This window comes from Pectinophora gossypiella, unplaced genomic scaffold (genome assembly GCF_024362695.1).
Source record: "Pectinophora gossypiella unplaced genomic scaffold, ilPecGoss1.1 Pgos_40, whole genome shotgun sequence".
Taxonomy (NCBI): domain Eukaryota; kingdom Metazoa; phylum Arthropoda; class Insecta; order Lepidoptera; family Gelechiidae; genus Pectinophora; species Pectinophora gossypiella.
In genome coordinates, this window is record NW_026063250.1 from 369,994 (window position 1) to 393,916 (window position 23,923).

General features: G+C 35.4%; 2 long non-coding RNA genes across 3 annotated transcripts; one reads left to right on the plus strand and one right to left on the minus strand.

Annotated features, from left to right (window-relative positions):
* Positions 1 to 470: 470 nt before the first annotated feature.
* On the minus strand, positions 471 to 2,181 carry LOC126381211 (uncharacterized). Of its 2 annotated transcripts, none has more exons than XR_007568718.1 (3): positions 1,973 to 2,181; positions 1,669 to 1,899; positions 471 to 1,027 (listed from the first exon to the last, which is right to left on the minus strand). It is a non-coding gene; the product is annotated as an uncharacterized LOC126381211 (long non-coding RNA). The 2 variants fall into 2 exon arrangements; XR_007568717.1 differs by having other exon boundaries at positions 472 to 1,027; positions 1,669 to 1,812; positions 1,953 to 2,179.
* Positions 2,182 to 12,290: 10,109 nt separating this feature from the next.
* Positions 12,291 to 13,739, plus strand: LOC126381218 (uncharacterized). Its single transcript, XR_007568726.1, has 3 exons — positions 12,291 to 12,719; positions 12,791 to 12,876; positions 12,967 to 13,739. It is a non-coding gene; the product is annotated as an uncharacterized LOC126381218 (long non-coding RNA).
* Positions 13,740 to 23,923: the final 10,184 nt, after the last annotated feature.

Sequence of the window (23,923 nt, forward strand, 5' to 3'; positions counted from 1 at the left end):
TAAATACGTAAATACCTATGTTCTCATTACTCGAATAAATAATTATTCAAATATATTATAATGCAATGGCAGTATATAAATTATCCGTAAAATTAGAACGTTAAACGATCGCACATCTGTACAGAGCCATCTATCTTTGTTTGGGAAAAGTAGTCTGGAAAGTCCCTCATTGGTACCTATAGATTTTGTAATAATATTTGTCTTGTATTTAAGCCAATAAAGACTAGGTACCAAAGGATGTTTGATGTGGAAATCTGGTCTCAAAAGGTCATAAGTTCACTGTCAGTAGGTACCTACATTAAAATGCAACTAACAATTTTGATACAACAAAAACACTGATTGTGAGATCTTATCAGTTGAAGTGGTGGTAAACGACGTGATTACTATTTATATTTTTCAAAGTAATTTTAAAATGAAACAATTTTATTAGACAATGAAAGATATATTTTTAGAAATAAGTTGTTTTATTATATATTTAAAATATCACAAGTAGGTGCAACCACACAAAATATTTCTACATTTAATTAAATAGTTGAAATAAAACAGCAACTTAACCAAGTACTCTCGGCCTCCGTGGTCCAGTTTGGTTAGATGGCTGGCTGATCAACCGATTGCCTGAAGTAAGATAATCTATGCTTCGAATGGCATGTTAAGCTGCTGGTCCCAGTTACTACTTACTGATGTTAGTACATAGTCATTACATAAATCATGTCAGGGAACTTAATATGGTAACATATTAGTAAGTAGGTATAGAATAAACTTGACAATAACATTAAAATATATGGGTTATGTGCCTAACTAGCTTATTTAACTATTTACTTATTGAACTATTTAATAATATGATAATATAAATTATAAAGTGATTTAAGCTCGTAGTTTAACAACATTTATGAACATAAATAGCTACTAACTACATACAATGCAACGGAACGTCACACTTAACACAGCTCTTATGTTCACTAGATATTAATACTTTTGAGGTGAGCTCATCGTGCAAACAACGCATACATGAGCATCCATCAGGAATCTGAAAGCAAATATGAATGTTCTTAATAAAATAATTAACCTGATAAATTACCTATTTTCTCATTGCTGGGGTACATAATTATTCAAAAATGTAATGTATTGATGGAATCATCATATAATATAAAACTAATTGTTAAAATCACATTATGTATAGAATGACATTGCTACCTATATTGTTTCTCTTTATTTTGATCAGAATAATAATAGGTGGAAGTTGTATCATCATAATATACCATCATCATTTATACCCAAAAACAAAGCTAAAAGATGCATATGTCTATTATCCATGAAGTTAGAAGTTTAAACGAAGAAAAAAACTTAACAATGCCATTTACCTATTGTGTTTTTTGGGAACACCGATTGGAAAGTCCCCCATTATGATTGAAACACATAAAACCTTTTAAATAGCTCTTACACAATGTAAATTATAATCCTTAATACTTTATTGGGTGAATATCAAAATGTGCCATGTTTGGTGGCAAACTTTCATATTTGGTTTTTCGTGAAAAATTGGGTTCCAACATGAAAAAGGATCCTCCTCCTCCTTTTGGATCCTTTATCATGTCGGAACGCAATTTATCGAAAAAAATAATATGAAAGTTCGCCACCAAACTTGGCACATTTTGATATTCACTCTATTACCTGTCTCGGAGATATTTTTGTTTTTCTATATAATGTCACTCTTCATTTCTTTCCCTAAGCTTATGGCCTGTGATTTTGTCTTCTTGTATGCCTTCCCAAAGATATTCCACAACTTATACAGACACATTGCTTCCAACTCTCGGACTGGAACATTCATCAGGAGACTTGTTACCTATTGTTGCTTGCATCTCTTAGTATGAGTTACACACAAAGTCGATCAGCATCTAACACCTATAATTAAATAACTTTATAATAACAGTGTCATTCGATTGTATATTACTTACATTGCAATTTATCAACGAACATTATCCACAAACTTTTTATCATTTCGGCTTTATCCAAAACACATAATGGTTCTGGAAGTTTTACCAGTTGAATATCCACGCAAAAACGGGGAAGTAGGGCCTGAACTTGTAAGTTACAAATTCTAACAAAGTAGGTAGGAAAAAAGTAGCACAGGAAAATATCAATAGGTACAAGTACAATAGAACTTCGCGAATTGTTCACCAACGAGATTTTTTTTTTGTTTTGGTTTTCCCCGAAGGGTAAGGCAAAGGGAACTATGCCCATACAGCCATGTCTTACGTATTTTTTTTTTCTTGATGAATGATGAAAGGTGATGATGATGAAACCTAAGCCCCCACCCTCGGAGTAGACTCCTACTCAGGAACCCTAAACGAATTAACTCAAAAGTCCGCATAAACTTTCGAGTTATGAAGTGGCTTCTAGGCACGAAGCGAAAATAGGCAGATACACTTTGTTTATTGAATACTCCGATATAATAACACTGTCGCGAATGTTTTCCGACTAACTTAATGCGGTCATTAACCACAAAACACCACTTCGTATTAATTATTTAGATTTAAGATTATTCAATGAAGAAAACAACTGTCCGGTTCCAGCCAAAAAGTCTAATAAAATAAAATATATAAACTTTTTTTTGTTATTTTGTCCATAGAACAAGCAAAGGGAACATAACACATACAGCCAAATGTACTACATTAAATTCGTTAAAAATAGGTAAACATATTTTAATTTTCTTAAATCGGAAGGCAATGGTACACAGCCGTATATTTTCTAGAGTTGTTATGTCTTATCCACAGGTTACGCAAAGGTATTATTTATGCCATACCAACAGCTTCATCTTCTATTATAATAGCGCGGTCTCACCCGGGGTGAATCTAATTTCCTGGGGCCTTAAACTCAAGTTGCTTTGCGCCACCATCCATGAATACACAGCGTTATCTATATTTTTTTGGGGAACGTAGCCAAGAATGTCCCTCATTGTGATAAGAATGTTCAATGTTCACTTCGTATTAAATATTTAGATTATTCAAAACACCCGACTGATGAAATGAAGGAACCGCAGCCCCCCAGACCTGCTTATGGTCCTCGGATCACTTGCAAGTGGTGACAAAATAAGAAAAAAAAAGATTATTCAATGAAGAAAGCAACTTTCCCGCCAAAAACCCACGGAAAAATGAATGAAAATACTCAATCATTGTTGCTTATTTAAAAAAGTTAAATGGTACTGATGTGACAAAAAATAATTCGATTTTATATTGCTTATTTATTAATTCCATCGATATCTATGCGTCCAAGTGACGTAAAAAAGTACCTCAATATTTTTCGATATTGGCTGTTTGAATCTGTTTTGGCAGAATTTCTTTGTTAGTCTCATGGAAAAAAAAAGTAAATTTGTACCAAAACCGTTGGCGCGAAAAAGTGACAAGCGTTTTTTCACTTGTATTTCAAGATTTCCAAAGGTAAGTCGATTTTGTTATTAATCATTTAACAATTATTTTTAAATATGTAGGTGTATAATAAGGTACTAATCTTTAAAATCGTAATAACGTTAGCCATATAAACAATTATAATTGTAAGATATTTAACTTTCTGTACTGATTTTCTCTTTTTCATATAACGAAAGTGAAAACATTAAAAGGTAAGTACCTACCTTAAAGCTATAAGTAATTCTCATTTTATTGTCTATTAGATAAACACATATAGTACAGAAGTGGTTTATTTACAGATGAAGCGTTCAAGCGGTGAAATTCCATTGTGCCCTACAATGCTTCGCCGTCGCGTCGACGACGGGCAGCAGGCCCTCTACGACGAGACTGCTGTTACCTGCATCGGTGCCGGTAAGTACCTAGGCATTTAAATTTTAAGGAGCTTAATACCTAATGCATATTTTTTTATGTTAAATCCATTTTCAGAAACGATCGATTGATTTTATGATGATTATAATGTCTAAAATAGCCGTTTGATATCAGCCATGGAAAAAACTTTACTTAATAACATTAGGTACCTACCTATCTACTTAATTGCATTGCCCCTACTTATGCTGTGTGACTAGAATAGGCGATAGGTAGTTAATTACTATTAATATTTTTTTAGAATATTTAAGTAAGTAGGTTGGTAAGTATATGAAGTAAGTTAGTTAACCTATGATAAATTTACATGGAGATCATTGCCCCTACTTATGCTGTGTGACTAGAATAGGTCATAGGTAGTTAATTACTATTAATATTTTTTAGAATATTTAAATAAGTAGGTAGATAGGTGTATGAAGTAAGTTAGTTAACCTATGATAAATTTAGATGGAGATCATAACACTATAGATAATAATAATAAGATTGAATCCTTTTTGAATTATTATAACAATCCGATTGTAATTCCGGTTTGACAGCAACCCATGTTGTAGCACAACAGTAACATCACTCATTAGATGACCTGTAATAAGTAGGTCTGTAACAAATTATAATACACACACAAGTTAACCTATGACCATAGTATTATTATTACTTATTCTATGCTATAGCAGTCACTATCTTAATATTCTGTGTGAAAAGTTAAACCTTTCTCTAAAATCGTGAAAAAGCCAACAAAGTAGGTATGTCTGTTTTATGCGTAGAAGAAGTAGTGTATTTTATTCAAAGTGACAAGTTACTACAGATGGTTAAATACAACTATAACCAACGTTATAATAATATTATAAGATATTTTAACTATCTAACTAAGAATTATAGAAATTAGTAATTAGGCAACAAAATTATTATAAAGTTATCTACTTAATTATATAACACAGCTATTTATAATTACAAAATTATATCAAACAAGTTATTAAGTAAGTATATAGAGATATCGAAGCTTTGAAGTATTTAGTTTATCTGAAAAAAAAAAACTTTGAATGCTATAATAACATTTGTCTACAAGAAACTTTTTTAAATTACTGTCAAAGAGTGTATGTAGGTTTGTCTATATTTTGAATATGGTTAGGGTTATGGTTAGGTATATATCTTGATGACCATGTGGTGGGGACTGAAGGAAACTAATCTAATTCCATTTTTAACCGACTTCAAAAAGAAGGTTATCAATTTGACCCATATATTGTAATGTGTGCCAAATTCCGTATACTTATATGCATGTATGTTTGTCCATGCATTTCTTAGCAATTACAAATCGTATTGCAATAATGCTTGTTTATGGAATTAAGTATCGTCCAACATAGGAAAGAATGCAAGTCTCATTAAAATTGGTTTAGAAATTTCCAACTTATGGTTGAAAAACAGTTAAAAATTAGGAAACTTGTGTTCGGTCAAGGGTGTGTCGGACACTACATACATTAAACAAATTATAAGACTTGTTATATTCCAGTGTTTTGTTAACGAAGGTACCTGGTCACTGGCGTATTAATATTATTAGGGACACTTTCGAGTTTAAACAAATAAAAGTAATTTCGAAATTGAGATTCTAATGTAGGTATTCAACTAAATATTATTTCTGACTTTTTATTTGATAGATTTTGAAGTCAGTCAGTAAAAATATAATGTAAGTTTATGTACTATGTTATGTTATACTATATTATTATACTATAGTATTATTCTTTATTTGATGCCTATAGCTTAAGTGATGTTCAACTCAATCGTCTTATCTAGATACTTGGATTTCGCCATCAGAATTTTCTTTTACTGACCTTTTCTGTGGACGGAACCTTAGGTACGCGAGTCCAAATCGCACTTGCCTGGATTTTTTTAAATTTTTGACAAATATACATACTTCACCTGTATTAGTCTGAAATAATCTCACACTATGATGCAACAAGATCAAGATAAGAACAAAAACTGTGGTATTACGTTTTACTGTTATTTTATATTAAATCTTCGAAATATTCCGTCAATAGAGTGCCGCATTGCATACCTACATAATATCTCGCCTATTTCCCATTGGGGTAGGCAGAGAACAGATTATGAGAGAGAATATGAATGAAATTGGACTTAAAGTCAGTTTATTAGAGTTAACGAAATATTTATGTTACAATTATGTAATTAATTGCTTACATACATAAAACATAAATAGCCTATATACGTCCCACTGCTGGGCACAGGCCTCCTCTCAATCAACCAACAACAACAATTAATTGCTTAATCTTTTATTAAAATTGTCAAAAGGTTATTAATGAGAAAGTTGAGGAGTATGAGTGGCATAACTTTGAATGATAAAATAGTGTGCTGAGGGAGCATTGTGACAGAAGATGTAGTGAAGAGAAATGACAAAAGAATGCTTAGATAGTTTGGACATGGACAAGATTTATTATGCCGGTATAATTGGTAGAATCGGAAGAGGAAGGCCTAAGTAGTACATACCTCGATTAATTCCAGGATATTTAAAGAAAAGCCACGGTCAAGAGTACTGGAAACCAGCGAATGTGCATAAGAGTGGTTGAAACGAAAGTGATGTGTCAGGATCGTAGTAAATGGAATTGCGTGGTCTCTGCCTATCCCAACGGGAAATATACGTAACCTTAAGTATGTATTTTTTCGAGATACATAGTTGCTTAGAATGATATCTGATAGTCTTAAACTCATAGTTTCAGTATTCCATAAGATTTTATTTTATATACCATATTATTACTTACAGAACCGTTATGCTATTTTCTATATTGTAAAGTGGGCGCTTCGTATTTTTTTCACTACGATGCCAATGTTGACGAATTTATTCATCGACTTTTGATATTTAACAAGTTCAACCACAAAGTGTGCTCTACATGACTGTCGCGACTGGACTGATGCTCGGCGGTTGCTTTGCTGCTTTGCTTTTGCCGCTTTGTACGGCACGAGCTGGCGGCATTGTTTGTTTATTAATCCGACTGAAATTTTATGTGTGTTGTTTATTATTTTTTTTTTTTATAATAGGTACCTAATTTAATTTTCCTATACTAATTATTCATTGTATTGCATTCCCTGTAATTATCTTCTTATCTTATCTAGCCTATTCGATCCCACTGCTGGGCAAAGGCCTCCCCTTGATTTTTCCACTCCTCTCGACTTTGCGCAATCTCCGGCCAATCCTTCCGATTTTATTTAAATTTAAGTATATAGGGTAAACTGCCTAATTATCAGCACCTTAAATTATTGGTACGGTCATTTCTCAAAAATTTTAATGTGCACACTGAGATTAAGGTGCTTAATTTGGTTTGTAATAAAAAAAAATTGGTCATTACTTAGAACCATATATACGTATATATACATGGTTCTGAGTAATGACCAATTTTATTAAAATTATTTAAAAATTATATTAAAATATATGTATATATTTTTCTAATAGTCAGTAGGGGTGTCAATAATAGGGTGTATTACCTTATCTATTAAATAAATTCATATCTAACATTTACTGTTTCATTAGGTCTAACACACCAAGGCTCCGATGTGTATGAAGGTAACAATTCGCAATGTACGGTTATCTCAGCATGCGCTTCAATTTATTCTGTGTTCCATAGTCGCGCATCTTTCACTACTGCCGAAATTGATGAAATTTTAAAAATGGGGGATACACTTTACATGCAGTTGAAATATCTACTTCAGAGGGGTGTCAGTTATTTTATGCCAGATGAATTACCCAATGAGCTTCGCGTCGGGAGTAACGTCGTACATATAGTTAGCATGGAGGACAACTGGATCATTTCTAACACGTATCCCACTACCCCCGCGAATAAAGACATAGGTTTATTAACGTTAAAGAATATATTGGACAACAGAGTGTTTTTTAATACAAATGACTATACTGTTGATTCGCAATTCGCTTATAATGTGAATAATTCAAATCACAACGACAGTACGGATAGCATATTGTTTACGGGTCAGGGTTATACTTTTAGTTTTTGGCGGTTTAATGGTGAATATTATTTCTTTAACAGCCATGCGGTTAACAACAAAAACATTAACATAGGAAAGGGCAAACCAGAGGACGGTCCTTACGTAGCACGTTTATTTAAATGTAATTCAACCGAAGCGCTAGCACATCTTTTACTCGCGAATGAAATTTACGACGGATCCGAATACTCATTGACTCGATTAAGAGTACTAAATGACGACTCTATATGGCAAAATGGATCGCGGGTTAGTTCCGAAACGTCACAGTCCATTTTAGTAGATTTAATATCTTCACCATTACTGAATGTGAATCAAACTTTAGATTCGATTTTGATGAACTATCAGTCAACACTGGCCCCACTTAAAACCTCTGTGCAAAATTCAAATAATGACTCTACAAATGATTTAAAATTGACGACTTTAAAACCAGTTGTCCTATTAGAAAGAATTGATAATGAAGTCGAAAATCAATGCGTTAAAAATAAAGGCGGCCGACCCAAAAAACAGAAACGCGGACCGAATCCGCGCAAAGAAAACGCGCACCGCGAAGCTGTAAGGAAATACACAAAAAGGAACCCCGCTGTTCATCGCGAGGCCGTTCAACGTTATAACGAACGCAACCCAGACGTTCAACGCGAGGCCGTTCAACGTTATAACGAACGCAACCCAGATGTTCATCGCGAGGCCGTTCACCGTTATAACGAACGCAACCCAGACGTTCATCGCGAGGCCGTTCAACGTTATAACGAACGCAACCCAGATGTTCATCGCGAGGCCGTTCACCGTTATAACGAACGTAACCCAGACGTTCATCGCGAGGCCGTTCACCGTTATAACGAACGCAACCCAGACGTTCATCGCGAGGCCGTTCGACGTTATAACGAGCTCCACCCCGAAACGATCAAAAAAGCAGCACGAAAATACACAGAGAATAGTCGTAACACTGAAACGCCGCTGAGATATTCAAAAAATTTAATAGGTGAAAAACAGGGACACGAACTTAATATTATTAGATTATATAATTTGAAAAATACGTCGCTTCTGTCTGATAAAACATATAGATGTCCAAATTGTAATGCTCCATTGTTCGAAGAAGAGAAATCTCGTCGACAATGGTGTTGTCATTCAGGAGATTATAACGTTCAGAATTTTCTCCCATTAAATGAAGAATTTTATTCAAATTCATCTTTTTTAAATAGACCACGCGCTTACAATAATATTTTTGCATTTTCGGCATTAGGCGTTTCCCACGGTTACCATCATCCAGAAGGTATATCTTTTCTAAAAATTCAAGGACGTATTTACCACCGTATCTTTGATTTGTCTTACAATGAAAGTCCTAATAATATAAATTTTTACATAAATGACAGTAGCGAGAGAGAGAGTTTAGCTGGTGAATTAAGTTTAGATAAAACGGTAGTTCGAATGATTACGGGGTTCATGCACACAGTTAACCCATACATAAAATGTTTTAAAAGGTTAAGTTTAGAGGTATCATCAGAAGCTTTCTTGAAGTTCGAAAAAACTACTCGTGCGACTCACGGTAATATCCTCGGAGATCAACCTATTGGTCAAGAAATTGCCGCAATTATTAGTACAGACCGCGAAGAATTTACTCGACGCTGTATTGTAGTTAAAAAGATAGCAGACGGTAGACCTCGAACAATAGATATAATGGATTCCTTATACGAGACTTTCCAGTATCCTCTCTTATATCCTCATGGAAATACTGGTTGGCATCCAGATATGAGAGGTAATAACGGCAATAAGCTTAATCAGGTTAAATATGTCCGTTGTTTACTTTTGTCAGAATCGCGATTTAGCATATTTGGTCGTTTATCTGAAGAGTGGTTAGTTGATATGTTTTGTAGAGTTTTAGAAGAACGCTTGCGGTTTTTGAAAAATAGCCAAACAAAACAACAAAACAGGCTAAGAGTAGCTCCACTCCAAGAATTAATTAATGACGAGTTTATTTTAGGAGAAGGTGGAGTAGAACCTGGTAAAATTTATTTACCTAGCTCATTCACAGGGGGTCCACGGTACATGAAAAAGAAATACCTGGATGCTATAGCAATGGTAAACAGGTTAGGTCCACCATCATATTTTTTAACTTTAACTTGTAACCCCAACTGGCCTGAAATAAAAAATTCAACATTATCAGGTCGATCAAAAGACCCCCTTACATGTGCTCGAGTTTTCAACTTAAAACTCGGAGAGTTATTAAAAGATTTAAAATCGGGTAAATGGTTCGGAAAAATTGTTTATATAATGCATGTTATAGAGTTCCAAAAAAGAGGACTACCACACGCGCATATTGCTTTTAGAGTGGAAGGTGGTGGACCAGTAGAAAGTCTGGATATTGATAAGTTTGTTCGAGCTACCATACCCGATCCAGCACAAACTTTATTGTACAAAGTTGTCATGGATCACATGATACACGGTCCATGCGGCCCTCCTTACCGAACTAATTTGCCGTGTTGGAATAGTGAGAAAAAAAACTGTTTAAAATATTTTCCAAAAAAAGAAACACCAGTCACCTTCAGTGACGATAGAGGTTTTATACATTTACGTCGCAATAGTAAAAATCAGGCGATTATTAAATATCGCGGCAGAGACGTAATAGTTAATGATTTGTGGGTCGTTCCTTATAATCCTGCTCTTCTCCTAAAATATGATGCTCACATAAATTTAGAAGTGTCCACACAGCGTGCTATAATTAAGTATTTATTTAAATATATGACAAAAGGACCTGATGAAGCCCGTATTGCCGTTGTTGATGAAGAACATCGTGAGGATGAAATCGAACAATATGTCACTAAGCGATATATTAGTTCTAGCGAAGCAGCGTGGCGTGTTCTCGAATTTGATATTGTAGCTAGGAACCCTACGGTAAAAATGTTAACAGTACATTTGCCCGATCAAAATTCGGTATTTTTTAAGCCTGGCCACGCGAACGAGGCAGTTAATAATGCAGGTTCAGATCTTTTAGACTATTTCAGTAGGCCTTTAACTGAGGAGTTTGATCGGGTATCCTACTTAGACTTTTTTGAAAATTATAACATTCATGCGAAAGATCCATGTTTAAAGACAGTTCAGGCGGTGCAAATGCAAAACGGCAAATTTCTTACGCGGAGAATGCGGGGTGAGCTCGTCGCGCGTCTATTTTGGGTCGCGCCGAACAGAGGTGAACAGTTCTTTTTAAGACTTCTTTTAAGTGTTTACCCTTGTCGTAGTTTCGCGGATTTACTTCAAATTGGAGGTCCAAATTGCACAACTTTTCAAGAAGCTGCCAAATTCGTAGGACTTGCGGACGACTCAGTCGAATATGAACGGGCTATGGAAGAAGCTTCCACTTTTTTAACCGGACCACGACTTCGTAGCTTTTTTGTAACGCTGGCTGTTAATGGTGCCTCAGTGGCGTCACTGTGGAACACGTATAAACGTCAATTGGCCGAAGATTTCCTTTACAGGGTGCCAGATGACGAAGAAAACGCGTTTAACATGTGCCTCATTCAAATAGATAGAATGCTACGTAGACACGGAACTTCTTTAGTAGAACAAGGTTTGCCAGAAGTAATTTACAGGTCAACGGAATTGGATAGGGAACGCACTGAATATGATTTAGATAGTTTGAAATCATACGTAGAAGAGTGGTTGCCACAGTTATCCCCCGATCAACGTGCCGTATTCGATTACGTGGAAAAGCTTTGCGTAGATAGTGTTTACCGAGAATCCAACAACTGTGCGATTTTTATCGATGGCCCCGCCGGCACCGGAAAAACGCTTTTATTGAAGGTCATAACTGCATATATCCGCGGTAACCTTAAAGGTATAGTTTTAACCTGTGCATCGTCTGCAATTGCTGCTCAGAATTACACAAACGGAATGACGGCTCATTCCTTGTTTAGATTTCCTTTACATCTATTAGATGATAGCGGATACTGGAACATCTCAAATGGTACTCAAAGAGCTGAATTGATTTACAATTCTAATCTCATTGTGTATGATGAAGCGCCGATGGCTCATAAATACCTTATAAATTTATTAAATAGATCATTGCAGGATTTGATGAGGTCAGACAAAATTTTTGGTTCTAAAATAATTATTTTTGCAGGAGATTTTCGTCAAATTCCTCCTGTAGTCCCAGAAGCACGAACGAATTTTGATATTTTAAACGCGTCACTAAAAACTTCTCCTATTTGGAAACAATTGAAAAAATTTAGTTTGGTAACTTCACAGAGATGTAAGGATGACGCACAGTATGCAGAATTTCTTTTAAAACTGGGTTCAAATTTATTACCTACTCTAAGGTTAGAAACAAATAATAATGATTTGCAATTAGTTCAACTTGAATCTATTGATTATGTTACTGAATTAGAAGATTTAATTGATTTTGTATTCCCAGAAGTTACTCTTACTGAGCCAGTGTAACGAAGCATTTCGGACCAACGAGCCTTGTAGCGACATCTTGTGGTTTCTGGAGATATAATGTTGTTTCACAGAACACAGATGGCGCTGCAGGGTTATCGATGGGCCCGAATATTTTTGATTATTTTATTTTCTTCAAAATTTGGTATATTTAATTATCTGCAACATTTATTGAAATTATATTATATTTTATTTAGGTTTCGGATCAAACAAGTCGATCGATTATTGTCGTTGATTCGGCGAATTTATGGTTTGGTAGATTTTTTCTAGTTTGGCAACTTTGTTCGTGGTTCTTGTGTCAGACTGACAGCTGGCTGAGCTGAGAGACAGGTTATGGAAAGTGGGGACGTCGCGAGAGCGCCGGAGACTCCACTGCCGTAACAATAATGTGGGCAAATTAAAAGCCACGATTTATCGGCGACATCAAGAGCCGATGTCTCCATTTATATAAATAACTTAACTGAGATGGTAAGTCCTCGCAATTCTTCGTGCATATTTTTGCACCAACTTTGTGATAACCTCGAGGTCCTTGTTTTCAGCAACATCACTGAAATCCCATCGCCTAAGGTCCAGTGGGTGGGTTTAGGTTTCATCCGAGCGATGCCCAACTATCCCGGATGAACCTGTAAGTTATTTTCTTTGTTTTACACTCGTGAGTTGCATTGCCACGCTGTCAGCTGAACCACATGCTAATCATTGCCATTCCTTGTTGCAGATGGGGTTTTTGTTTTCTTTAAAGTTTTAACGTTTTAATTTTCTAACGTTTTGCAAGTTTAATGTAAGAAGAAGTTTATGATTGGATCAGATGATTTCAACAATGTTTTGTGAATGAAGATTCCTACTGTTTTCTTCTGCGTTGGCAAGTTATTTCAAGCTTCTTTACGGCGGAGCTTGCCTTGGTTGTTTGCACGTGGGAGCTTTTCTTTGTGCGGCGCGCATGTGGATGTGCCGCGCCTCTCCTTTTGTCAACACACCGGATAAGGCCCGGTGAAGGTCTGCGAGGTTGACCGGTGGACGTGCAGCCCGCCAGCTGCGTAACAGTTGGCCCGCTGCGCCGCCATCGTCCAGCACGCCCTGGCCTGAGCCGGCCTCAACTCATCACCTGTACGGTATTCCGGAACGCCTCAGGTAGGCCTGATAGTCGGAGGTCCTCGAGTAAGTGAGGTGCCTACAGGTGTACGGACAGTGTTTTTAAACATAGTGATATCCCATGGTTGTTACGGAGTGACAATTAACCTGACGGACCAAAGCGCGACCTGTCTCCCTCCATAGGGTTTTTACCTGCCCATGGTTGTACTATAATATTATATTATAAAATACACATTGTACAAATTCAAAGGGAGTTTTCTTTGTCTCATGCTCACCGGTCTATAACATCTAGCTGTGCCCTTCAGGTAAACACCACTTTATAAATTTCTGAAACATATCAGTATTTTAACACCATTTCCTATTTTACCTACCTTCTCCGTTAGGTAACAAAAGATTTCCGTTTCACCAGGCGTATGCTCCTTCAGAGCAATTCTATGCACTCGTAACGATGCAGTTAGAGAAATTAATGCCGTTATTTTAGATAAACTACCAGGTGAAGTATTACATTTTTATGCCATAGACAAAATTTTAAGCGACAACGCTGATCAAGTATATTTTAGTCCCGAATTTTTACATACACTTCGACCACAAGGTGTTCCAGATTTCGACTTACAGTTAAAATTAGAATGTGTTTGTGTAATCACGCGTAATCTTAGTTTCGCGGACGGCTTAGTAAATGGCACCAAAGTAATAGTTGTTGAGACATCTCCATATATTATTAAAGTTCGGAAACAAGGTGAACTAGGAGATTATTTGATCCCTCGAATTCTTTTTAAAGCGCCTATAGAACATAACAGCCCTTACGAGATGTGTCGCCGTCAATTCCCATTGCAGGTCTGTTATGCAATGACTATTCACAAGAGCCAGGGTCAAACGATTAGTCGCGTTGGGGTCGATCTTAGATCTGACATGTTTAGTCACGGTCAACTGTATGTAGCTTTAGGTCGCGTTCGCGAAAGACGTGACATAAAAGTACTACTACCCAGGCACCGAATCGAAAATGACCAACCTTTCTCGAATAACGTTATCATATCAGAACTTTTAAGTTTAACGTAACTTTATTTAGGGTGGCACTTCTTGAAAAGACTGAACAGTTCATCTCTGTTATTAAGCTTATTGGGTTTTTTTAGATCGGTTAAATCATGTGCTGAAATTATCGTATATTGCGAATTATTTATTACTAGCTTTTGCCCGCGACTTCGTCCGCGTGGCGTGTTATATAAGAGAGAGATCTTTGTGTGTGTGGGAGTGCATACTTATGCAGTTTAGATTTTTTCATACAATTTTTTTCCCAATAACTCCCATTTTTCGAAATACAGCCAAAAATAAACTTTATATTTACTAAGGTATGCATGCATGCTAGATTGAATCAATTGATTGAATTGATTTTTTTTTTAATTGATTGTTCATTGAGTTTTAATTTTAATACACACTTCCTCTCTTCCCTTCAACGTTGCTGTGCCCTACAGGGTCCATGTTTTAGTTCCTATGCCTATGTAACACCCCATTGTACTACATGGAATGCAATAAATAATTTAATTGAATTGAATTGAAAACATCTATCTTACGCGGTTTCGATTTTTTCATACAAAGGTTTTTTCCGCTAACTCCCGTTTCCGTGGGAATTTTGCAATATCCTGTTGCAACTAAGCTTTAAGTTAACTAAGGTACCTGCATGCCAAATTTCAAGCGTCTAACTTAAGCGGTTTAGATTTTTCATACAAAAGGATTTTCCCGCTAATTTCCGTTCCCGTGGGAATTCCGGGAATTCCTTTCTTAGTGCACCTCTACGGTACCTAAGCTATGTCCCTTCCAAATTTCAAATGCCTACGTTTAGCCGTTCAGGCTATGCGTTGATATGTCAGTCACTGAGTCAGTCAGTTTCTCCTTTTATTTAGATTTGATTTTTTCATACAAATGTTTTTTCCCGCTAACTACCGTTCCCGTGGGAATTTTGTAATATCCTGTTGCAACTAAGCTTTAAGTTTACTAAAGTACCTGCATGCCAAATTTCAAACGTCTAACTTCAGTGGTTTAGATTTTTCATACAAAAGGATTTTCCCGCTAATTCCCGTTCCCGTGGGAATTTCGGGAATTCCTTTCTTAGTGCACCTCTACGGTATCTAAGGTATCTGCGAGCCAAATTTCAAACATCTAACTTGAATGGTTTAGATTTTTCATACAAAAGGATTTTCCCGTTAATTCCCGTTCCCGTGGGAATTTCGGGAATTCCTTTCTTAGTGCACCTCCACGGTACCTAAGGTACCTGCATTACAAATTTCAAACGTCTAACTTGAGTGGTTTAGATTTTTCATACAAAATGATTTTCCCACTAATTCCCGTTCCCGTGGGAATTTCGGAAATTCCTTTCTTAGTGCACCTCTACGGTATCTAAGGTACCTGCGAGCCAAATTTCAAACATCTAACTTGAATGGTTTAGATTTTTCATACAAAAGGATTTTCCCGCTAATTCCCGTTCCCGTGGGAATTTCGGAAATTCCTTTCTTAGTACACCTCTACGGTATCTAAGGTACCTGCATGACAAATTTCAAACATGTAACTTGAATGGTTTAGATTTTTCATACAAAAGGATTTTCCCGCTAATTTCCGTTCCCGTGAGAATTTTGGGAATTCCTTTCTTAGTGCACCTCTACGGTACCTATGGTACCTGCATGCCAAATTTCAAACGTCTAACTTGAGTGGTTTAGATTTTTCATACAAAAGGATTTTCCCGCTTATTCCCGTTCTCGTGGGAATTTCGGGAATTCCTTTCTTAGTGTACCTCTACGGTACCTAAGGTACCTGCGAGCCAAATTTCAAATATCTAACTTGAATGGTTTAGATTTTCATACAAAAGGATTTTCCCGTTAATTCCCGTTCCCGTGGGAATTTCGGGAATTCCTTTCTTAATGCACCTCTACGGTACCTAAGGTACCTGCATGACAAAATTTCAAACGTCTAACTTGAGTGGTTTAGATTTTTCATACAAAAGGATTTTCCCGCTTATTCCCGTTCTCGTGGGAATTTCGGGAATTCCTTTCTTAGTGCACCTCTACGGTACCTATGGTACCTGCATGCCAAATTTCAAACGTCTAACTTGAGTGGTTTAGATTTTTCATACAAAAGGATTTTCCCGCTTATTCCCGTTCTCGTGGGAATTTCGGGAATTCCTTTCTTAGTGTACCTCTACGGTACCTAAGGTACCTGCATGACAAAATTTCAAACGTCTAACTTGAGTGGTTTAGATTTTTCATACAAAAGGATTTTCCCGCTTATTCCCGTTCTCGTGGGAATTTCGGGAATTCCTTTCTTAGTGCACCTCTACGGTACCTAAGGTACCTGCGAGCCAAATTTCAAATATCTAACTTGAATGGTTTAGATTTTCATACAAAAGGATTTTCCCGTTAATTCCCGTTCCCGTGGGAATTTCGGGAATTCCTTTCTTAATGCACCTCTACGGTACCTAAGGTACCTGCATGACAAAATTTCAAACGTCTAACTTGAGTGGTTTAGATTTTTCATACAAAAGGATTTTCCCGCTTATTCCCGTTCTCGTGGGAATTTCGGGAATTCCTTTCTTAGTGTACCTCTACGGTACCTAAGGTATCTGCATGCCAAATTTCAAACGTCTAACTTGAGTGGTTTAGATTTTTCATACAAAAGGATTTTCCCGCTAATTCCCGTTCTCGTGGGAATTTCGGGAATTCCTTTCTTAGTACACCTCTACGGTATCTAAGATACCTGCATGCCAAATTTCAAACGTCTAACTTGAGTGGTTTAGATTTTTCATATAAAAGGATTTTCCCGCTAATTCCCGTTCCCGTAAGAATTTCGGGAATTCCTTTCTTAGTGTGCCTCTACGGTATCTAAGGTACCTGCATGCCAAATTTCAAACGTCTAACTTGAGTGGTTTAGATTTTTCATACAAAAGGATTTCCCTTCACTACTCTGCTCCTATTGATTGTAGCGTGATGAAAAGTATACTATAACCTGTCCAGGAGTGTGAAGAATAATTGTACCAAGTTTCATTAAAATCCGTCCAGTAGTTTTTGTTTCTATAAGGAACATACAGACAGACAGACAGACAGACAGACAGACAGACAGACAGACAGACAAAAATTTTACTGATTGCATTTTTGGCATCAGTATCGACCACTTATCACCCCCTGATAGTTATTTTGAAAAAATATTTAATGTACAGAATTGACCTCTCTACAGATTTATTATAAGTATAGATTATTTATATTCATTCTATCTTGTTTTTTCTTCTTTTCGTATAATTTAACGATAGAACTGACTTTAACAAGCTTGCACTCGATTTGATGATGGTTACATTGAATTTCAAAGCTAGGTTTACCATTTTATTAGTCACAATCACTGAATTAAAATGTGTGTTAATCAATTGGCAATGTGTACATGCCCTTCCCAGCCGTTAAAGCTGTGGAGGCTCATCTTTAGGGGACGAGAGAACGGGCGTGAAGGGAACTGGCAGGATGAACACTTGGCTGCGGGTGCGACCGGTGCATGGGAGTGAAGTGGAGCTGGCTGGAAGATGGAGGCAGGTATCACTCGATTGCTTTAGCTGAGTTCCACTCAGATCAAGTAAGCTGTCATATGGATGAATGTCGCAGGTTGGAATGATCCGGAGTAGAACTGTCGGTGTCGTTCCCATCGTCGTAGGCATTTTCGGTGGATTTTGTAGGTCGATCAACAATGGTTGCGTGAGTTTTAGCTGTCAAGCTGCTATGCCGTACTAGCCGATTCTTGCGATCTGGGATACAAGGGATGGACGTATCCTGTGGAATGATCGTGTCAGTGAAGGTTTGAATGTCGCTTAGGACTGGAAAGGAGGGAGTACGGAAACTGTAATCAGTATTCAGGATCTCGCTGTACATGGACAATGTTTAGTTTAGGTGTATTAAAGTGGTAATTGTTCGAAGTTATTTGAAAAGAATTCTGTTTCAGTGTTTAAGCGCTAAAACTGTTTGTTTTTTGTAAGCAAACGTATGATTTATTGATGTTCATTTTTTACTTTATAACGCTAACGCTTTACAAATAATATTGTTACCAAATTTAAGTGCGTATATAAACAATACATTAATACTAAAATATTTCGATGAAGACACCAATGTTGTTTATTGATACATTTTTCTCTTAAGTGCTACTTTCTCAACTTAAAGCAATAAGTTATGCAGTAATTATACTTCAACGAGTATATTTAAACAAATCGTCATTCAAAAGCATTTTACCCAATACCTAACTTACATTAAGTAAAATTTATCTTTGTCATTTTAGTCACTTATTTTTTATCATTCACTAAGCTGTAAGCAAAATATATTTACTAAAATAATAAAAAAAATACGATATTCATGGTAAGTTGGATTAGCTATTTTATGACTTGATATTTTCATGCATTAATTCAGGAAAATAAATGTATAATGAAAAATAAGTTTTTATAATCGATTAAATTTGTGTAATATGCAGTGTATAACATTTTAATGTATTTAACATTTGCAAATTATATTGATTTGTAAATAAATATAAGTTCCATTAAAATTGTACTAAAGAATATTTTATACTAGCGTATATTAGTAACTTAAGTTAGAATTAAGTAAACAAACAAAAAAATATACGCCTTAAATAATAAATATAAGGAAGAAAGGAAACTACCCGGATGCCTGTTTACTCATCATCAAGGAAACTTTAAGAAATAACATTACTACAAATGTCTGCTCGAAGAAAGATCCAAAAACTTAAACAAATGCCAAGCTGGAAATCGATTAATGAGTACACATAAACGCTACATAGTACAACACGCGTGTCCTGTAATGGAACGGACAGAATAAAGAATATGTGTTATGGTACGTCGAATCAGTACAGTATAATATTATACATTAGCATTCAATGGTGTATGAATCGTCATCGTCATAGTGTCAGCAAAGACGCATCATCAATTGCACAGATTTGTGGCTACAAATATATAAATGAAAAGTGTTATTTAGAACATTATTTATTGTGTTGTGGAATAAAATAGGTCAATAATTACCTGTATCCGGCAGTGACGAACAATTTTTTCATTCATAAACATGGGTAAACTGTCAGATGGGCTAAACATGAAAAAAGTCCTTAAACCAAATCCCATTGTTTCGCTATTGTGTTTGAAAATCTAAGCCGCAGGAGGATATTAAGTACGACCATGCTTTACCTTTAATGGTGTATGTAAAAATAATGAAGCCTATAATCAACAATGAATGTTCTATACCATTCTAAGCAAATTAAAAAACAAATTTGATCATGTCAATTTCTGGCCTCCCACAAGCGGGTCTCACCAGTATTGACAGAAGAATGATCACTCATCGATACAAAAACATACATAAAGTAATTAATACATGTATACAGGCTAAATAAAGTGAAATTGCTAGAAAATACCTACTCCTTGGAAAAACAATAATTGGAGAAGAAAGCACTACCTAACAACGTGAAACTTTGATATTCAAATTTTCAAATCAAATATGGCTAAAACAAAAAAAAAATACTTAAAAATTTATAGGTAAAAGAAAACACCTTTAGTTAAAAAAATAGAAAGCGAGTCATATTTTATATATTCTGGTAAAATTGTTTAGTTTTAAATGTTACCAAATACACCAAATGTTATTAGAAATGAAAGTAACTGCATATAGTTTAATTCATATGTGTACAGTCAACATACTACCTACGTTTTATTTTTTTAAGTCTACATTCGTTATTTATTTACTTATAATGACGCAAATAACAAACAACTATGCTTGTTATTAATTTGCATACACCTACAGTAAATCCAACTTACCATGAATATAACAATGATAATATACATAGTAAGTGCAGAATAAAAACTTAGGGATTACATGGTTTTATGTTTTCCAGTGGATCTGGTTAGAGCTATGTCACGCTAAATAGTATTCTTTGCATTTCTTCTTACATTACTTTTCAATAGAACACTGTTTCGCATGAGACGGTTCCTCAAAAAACATAATATCGTGTATGAGCTAAAGTAAAACTTAGGGTTTTACATGGTTTTATGTTTTCCAGTGGATCTGGTTAGAGCTATGTCACGCTAAATGGTGTTCTTTGCATTTCTTCTTACAATACTTTTCAATAGAACACTGTTTCGCATGAGACGGTTCCTCAAAAAACATAATATCGTGTATGAGCTAAAACTTAGGTTTTATTATGGTTTTATGTTTTCCAGTGGATCTGGTTAGAGCTATGTGACGCTAAATGGTGTTTTTTGCATTTCTTCTTACAATACTTTTCAATAGAACACTGTTTCGCATGAGACGGTTCCTCAAAAAACATAATATCGTGTATGAGCTAAACTAAAACTTAGGTTTTATATGGTTTTATGTTTTTCAGTGGATCTGGTTAGAGCTATGGAACGCTAAATGGTGTTTTTTGCATTTCATCTTACAATATTTTTCAATAGAACACTGTTTCGCATGAGACGGTTCCTCAAAAAACATAATATCGTGTATGAGCTAAACTAAAACTTAGGGTTTTACATGGTTTTATGTTTTCCAGTGGATCTGGTTAGAGCTATGTCACGCTAAATGGTGTTCTTTGCATTTCTTCTTACAATACTTTTCAATAGAACGCTGTTTCGCATGAGACGGTTCCTCAAAAAACATAATATCGTGTATGAGCTAAAACTTAGGTTTTATATGGTTTTATGTTTTCCAGTGGATCTGGTTAGAGCTATGTCTCGCTAAATGGTGTTCTTTGCATTTCTTCTTACAATACTTTTCAATAGAACACTGTTTCGCATGAGACGGTTCCTCAAAAAACATAATATCGTGTATGAGCTAAACAAAAACTTAGGTTTTATATGGTTTTATGTTTTCCAGTGGATCTGGTTAGAGCTATGTCACGCTAAATGGTTTTCTTTGCATTTCTTCTTACAATACTTTTCAATAGAACACTGTGTCGCATGAGACGGTTCCTCAAAAAACATAATATCGTGTATGAGCTAAACTAAAACTTAGGTTTTATATGGTTTTATGTTTTCCAGTGGATCTGGTTAGAGCTATGTCACGCTAAATGGTGTTCTTTGCATTTCTTCTTACAATACTTTTCAATAGAACACTGTTTCGCATGAGACGGTTCCTCAAAAAACATAATATCGTGTATGAGCTAAACTAAAACTTAGGTTTTATATGGTTTTATGTTTTCCAGTGGATCTGGTTAGAGCTATGTCACGCTAAATGGTGTTCTTTGCATTTCTTCTTACAATACTTTTCAATAGAACACTGTTTCGCATGAGACGGTTCCTCAAAAAACATAATATCGTGTATGAGCTAAACTAAAACTTAGGTTTTATATGGTTTTATGTTTTCCAGTGGATCTGGTTAGAGCCATGTCACGCTAAATGGTGTTTTCTGTATTTCTTCTTGCAATACTTTTCAATAGAACACTGTTTCGTATGAGACGGTTCCTCAAAAAACATAATATCGTGTATGAGCTAAACTAAAACTTAGGTTTTATATGGTTTTATGTTTTCCAGTGGATCTGGTTAGAGCTATGTCACGCTAAATGGTGTTCTTTGCATTTCTTCTTACAATACTTTTCAATAGAACACTGTTTCGCATGAGACGGTTCCTCAAAAAACATAATATCGTGTATGAGCTAAAACTTAGGTTTTATATGGTTTTATGTTTTCCAGTGGATCTGGTTAGAGCTATGTCACGCTAAATGGTGTTCTTTGCATTTCTTCTTACAATACTTTTCAATAGAACACTGTTTCGCATGAGACGGTTCCTCAAAAAACATAATATCGTGTATGAGCTAAACAAAAACTTAGGTTTTATATGGTTTTATGTTTTCCAGTGGATCTGGTTAGAGCTATGTCACGCTAAATGGTGTTTTTTGCATTTCTTCTTACAATACTTTTCAATAGAACACTGTTTCGCATGAGACGGTTCCTCAAAAAACATAATATCGTGTATGAGCTAAACTAAAACTTAGGTTTTATATGGTTTTATGTTTTCCAGTGGATCTGGTTAGAGCCATGTCACGCTAAATGGTGTTTTCTGTATTTCTTCTTGCAATACTTTTCAATAGAACACTGTTTCGTATGAGACGGTTCCTCAAAAAACATAATATCGTGTATGAGCTAAACTAAAACTTAGGGTTTTACATGGTTTTATGTTTTCCAGTGGATCTGGTTAGAGCTATGTCACGCTAAATGGTGTTCTTTGCATTTCTTCTTACAATACTTTTCAATAGAACACTGTTTCGCAGGAGACGGTTCCTCAAAAAACATAATATCGTGTATGAGCTAAACTAAAACTTAGGTTTTATATGGTTTTATGTTTTCCAGTGGATCTGGTTAGAGCTATGTCACGCTAAATAGTGTTTTTTGAATTTCTTCTTACAATACTTTTCAATAGAACACTGTTTCGCATGAGACGGTTCCTCAAAAAACATAATATCGTGTATGAGCTAAACTAAAACTTAGGTTTTATATGGTTTTATGTTTTCCAGTGGATCTGGTTAGAGCTATGTCACGCTAAATGGTGTTCTTTGCATTTCTTCTTACAATACTTTTCAATAGAACACTGTTTCGCATGAGACGGTTCCTCAAAAAACATAATATCGTGTATGAGCTAAAACTTAGGTTTTATATGGTTTTATGTTTTCCAGTGGACCTGGTTAGAGCTATGTCACGCTAAATGGTGTTCTTTGCATTTCTTCTTACAATACTTTTCAATAGAACACTGTTTCGCATGAGACGGTTCCTCAAAAAACATAATATCGTGTATGAGCTAAACAAAAACTTAGGTTTTATATGGTTTTATGTTTTCCAGTGGATCTGGTTAGAGCTATGTCACGCTAAATGGTGTTTTTTGCATTTCTTCTTACAATACTTTTCAATAGAACACTGTTTCGCATGAGACGGTTCCTCAAAAAACATAATATCGTGTATGAGCTAAACTAAAACTTAGGTTTTATATGGTTTTATGTTTTCCAGTGGATCTGGTTAGAGCTATGTCACGCTAAATGGTGTTCTTAGCATTTCTTCTTATAATACTTTTCAATAGAACACTGTTTCGCATGAGACGGTTCCTCAAAAAACATAATATCGTGTATGAGCTAAACTAAAACTTAGGGTTTTACATGGTTTTATGTTTTCCAGTGGGTCTGGTTAGAGCTATGTCACGCTAAATGGTGTTCTTTGCATTTCTTCTTATAATACTTTTCAATAGAACACTGTTTCGCATGAGACGGTTCCTCAAAAAACATAATATCGTGTATGAGCTAAACAAAAACTTAGGTTTTATATGGTTTTATGTTTTCCAGTTGAACTGGTTAGAGCCATGTCACGCTAAATAGAATTCTCGTCATATCTTCTTTCCATCCTTTATATTATATTAAATAATATTTCATGAGGTATTATTTCGTTCTTTAATTTAATGTGTTTTTAGTGCTTCTGAATGTGATTTTGTTTTAAATACTTAGCTTATTAGCATTCATCAGTATCCAAGAATTCATCATACCACTGCTAATCAATAAACAAACAACGGTCTTTAGCGTTTAAACACCGAAAAAAC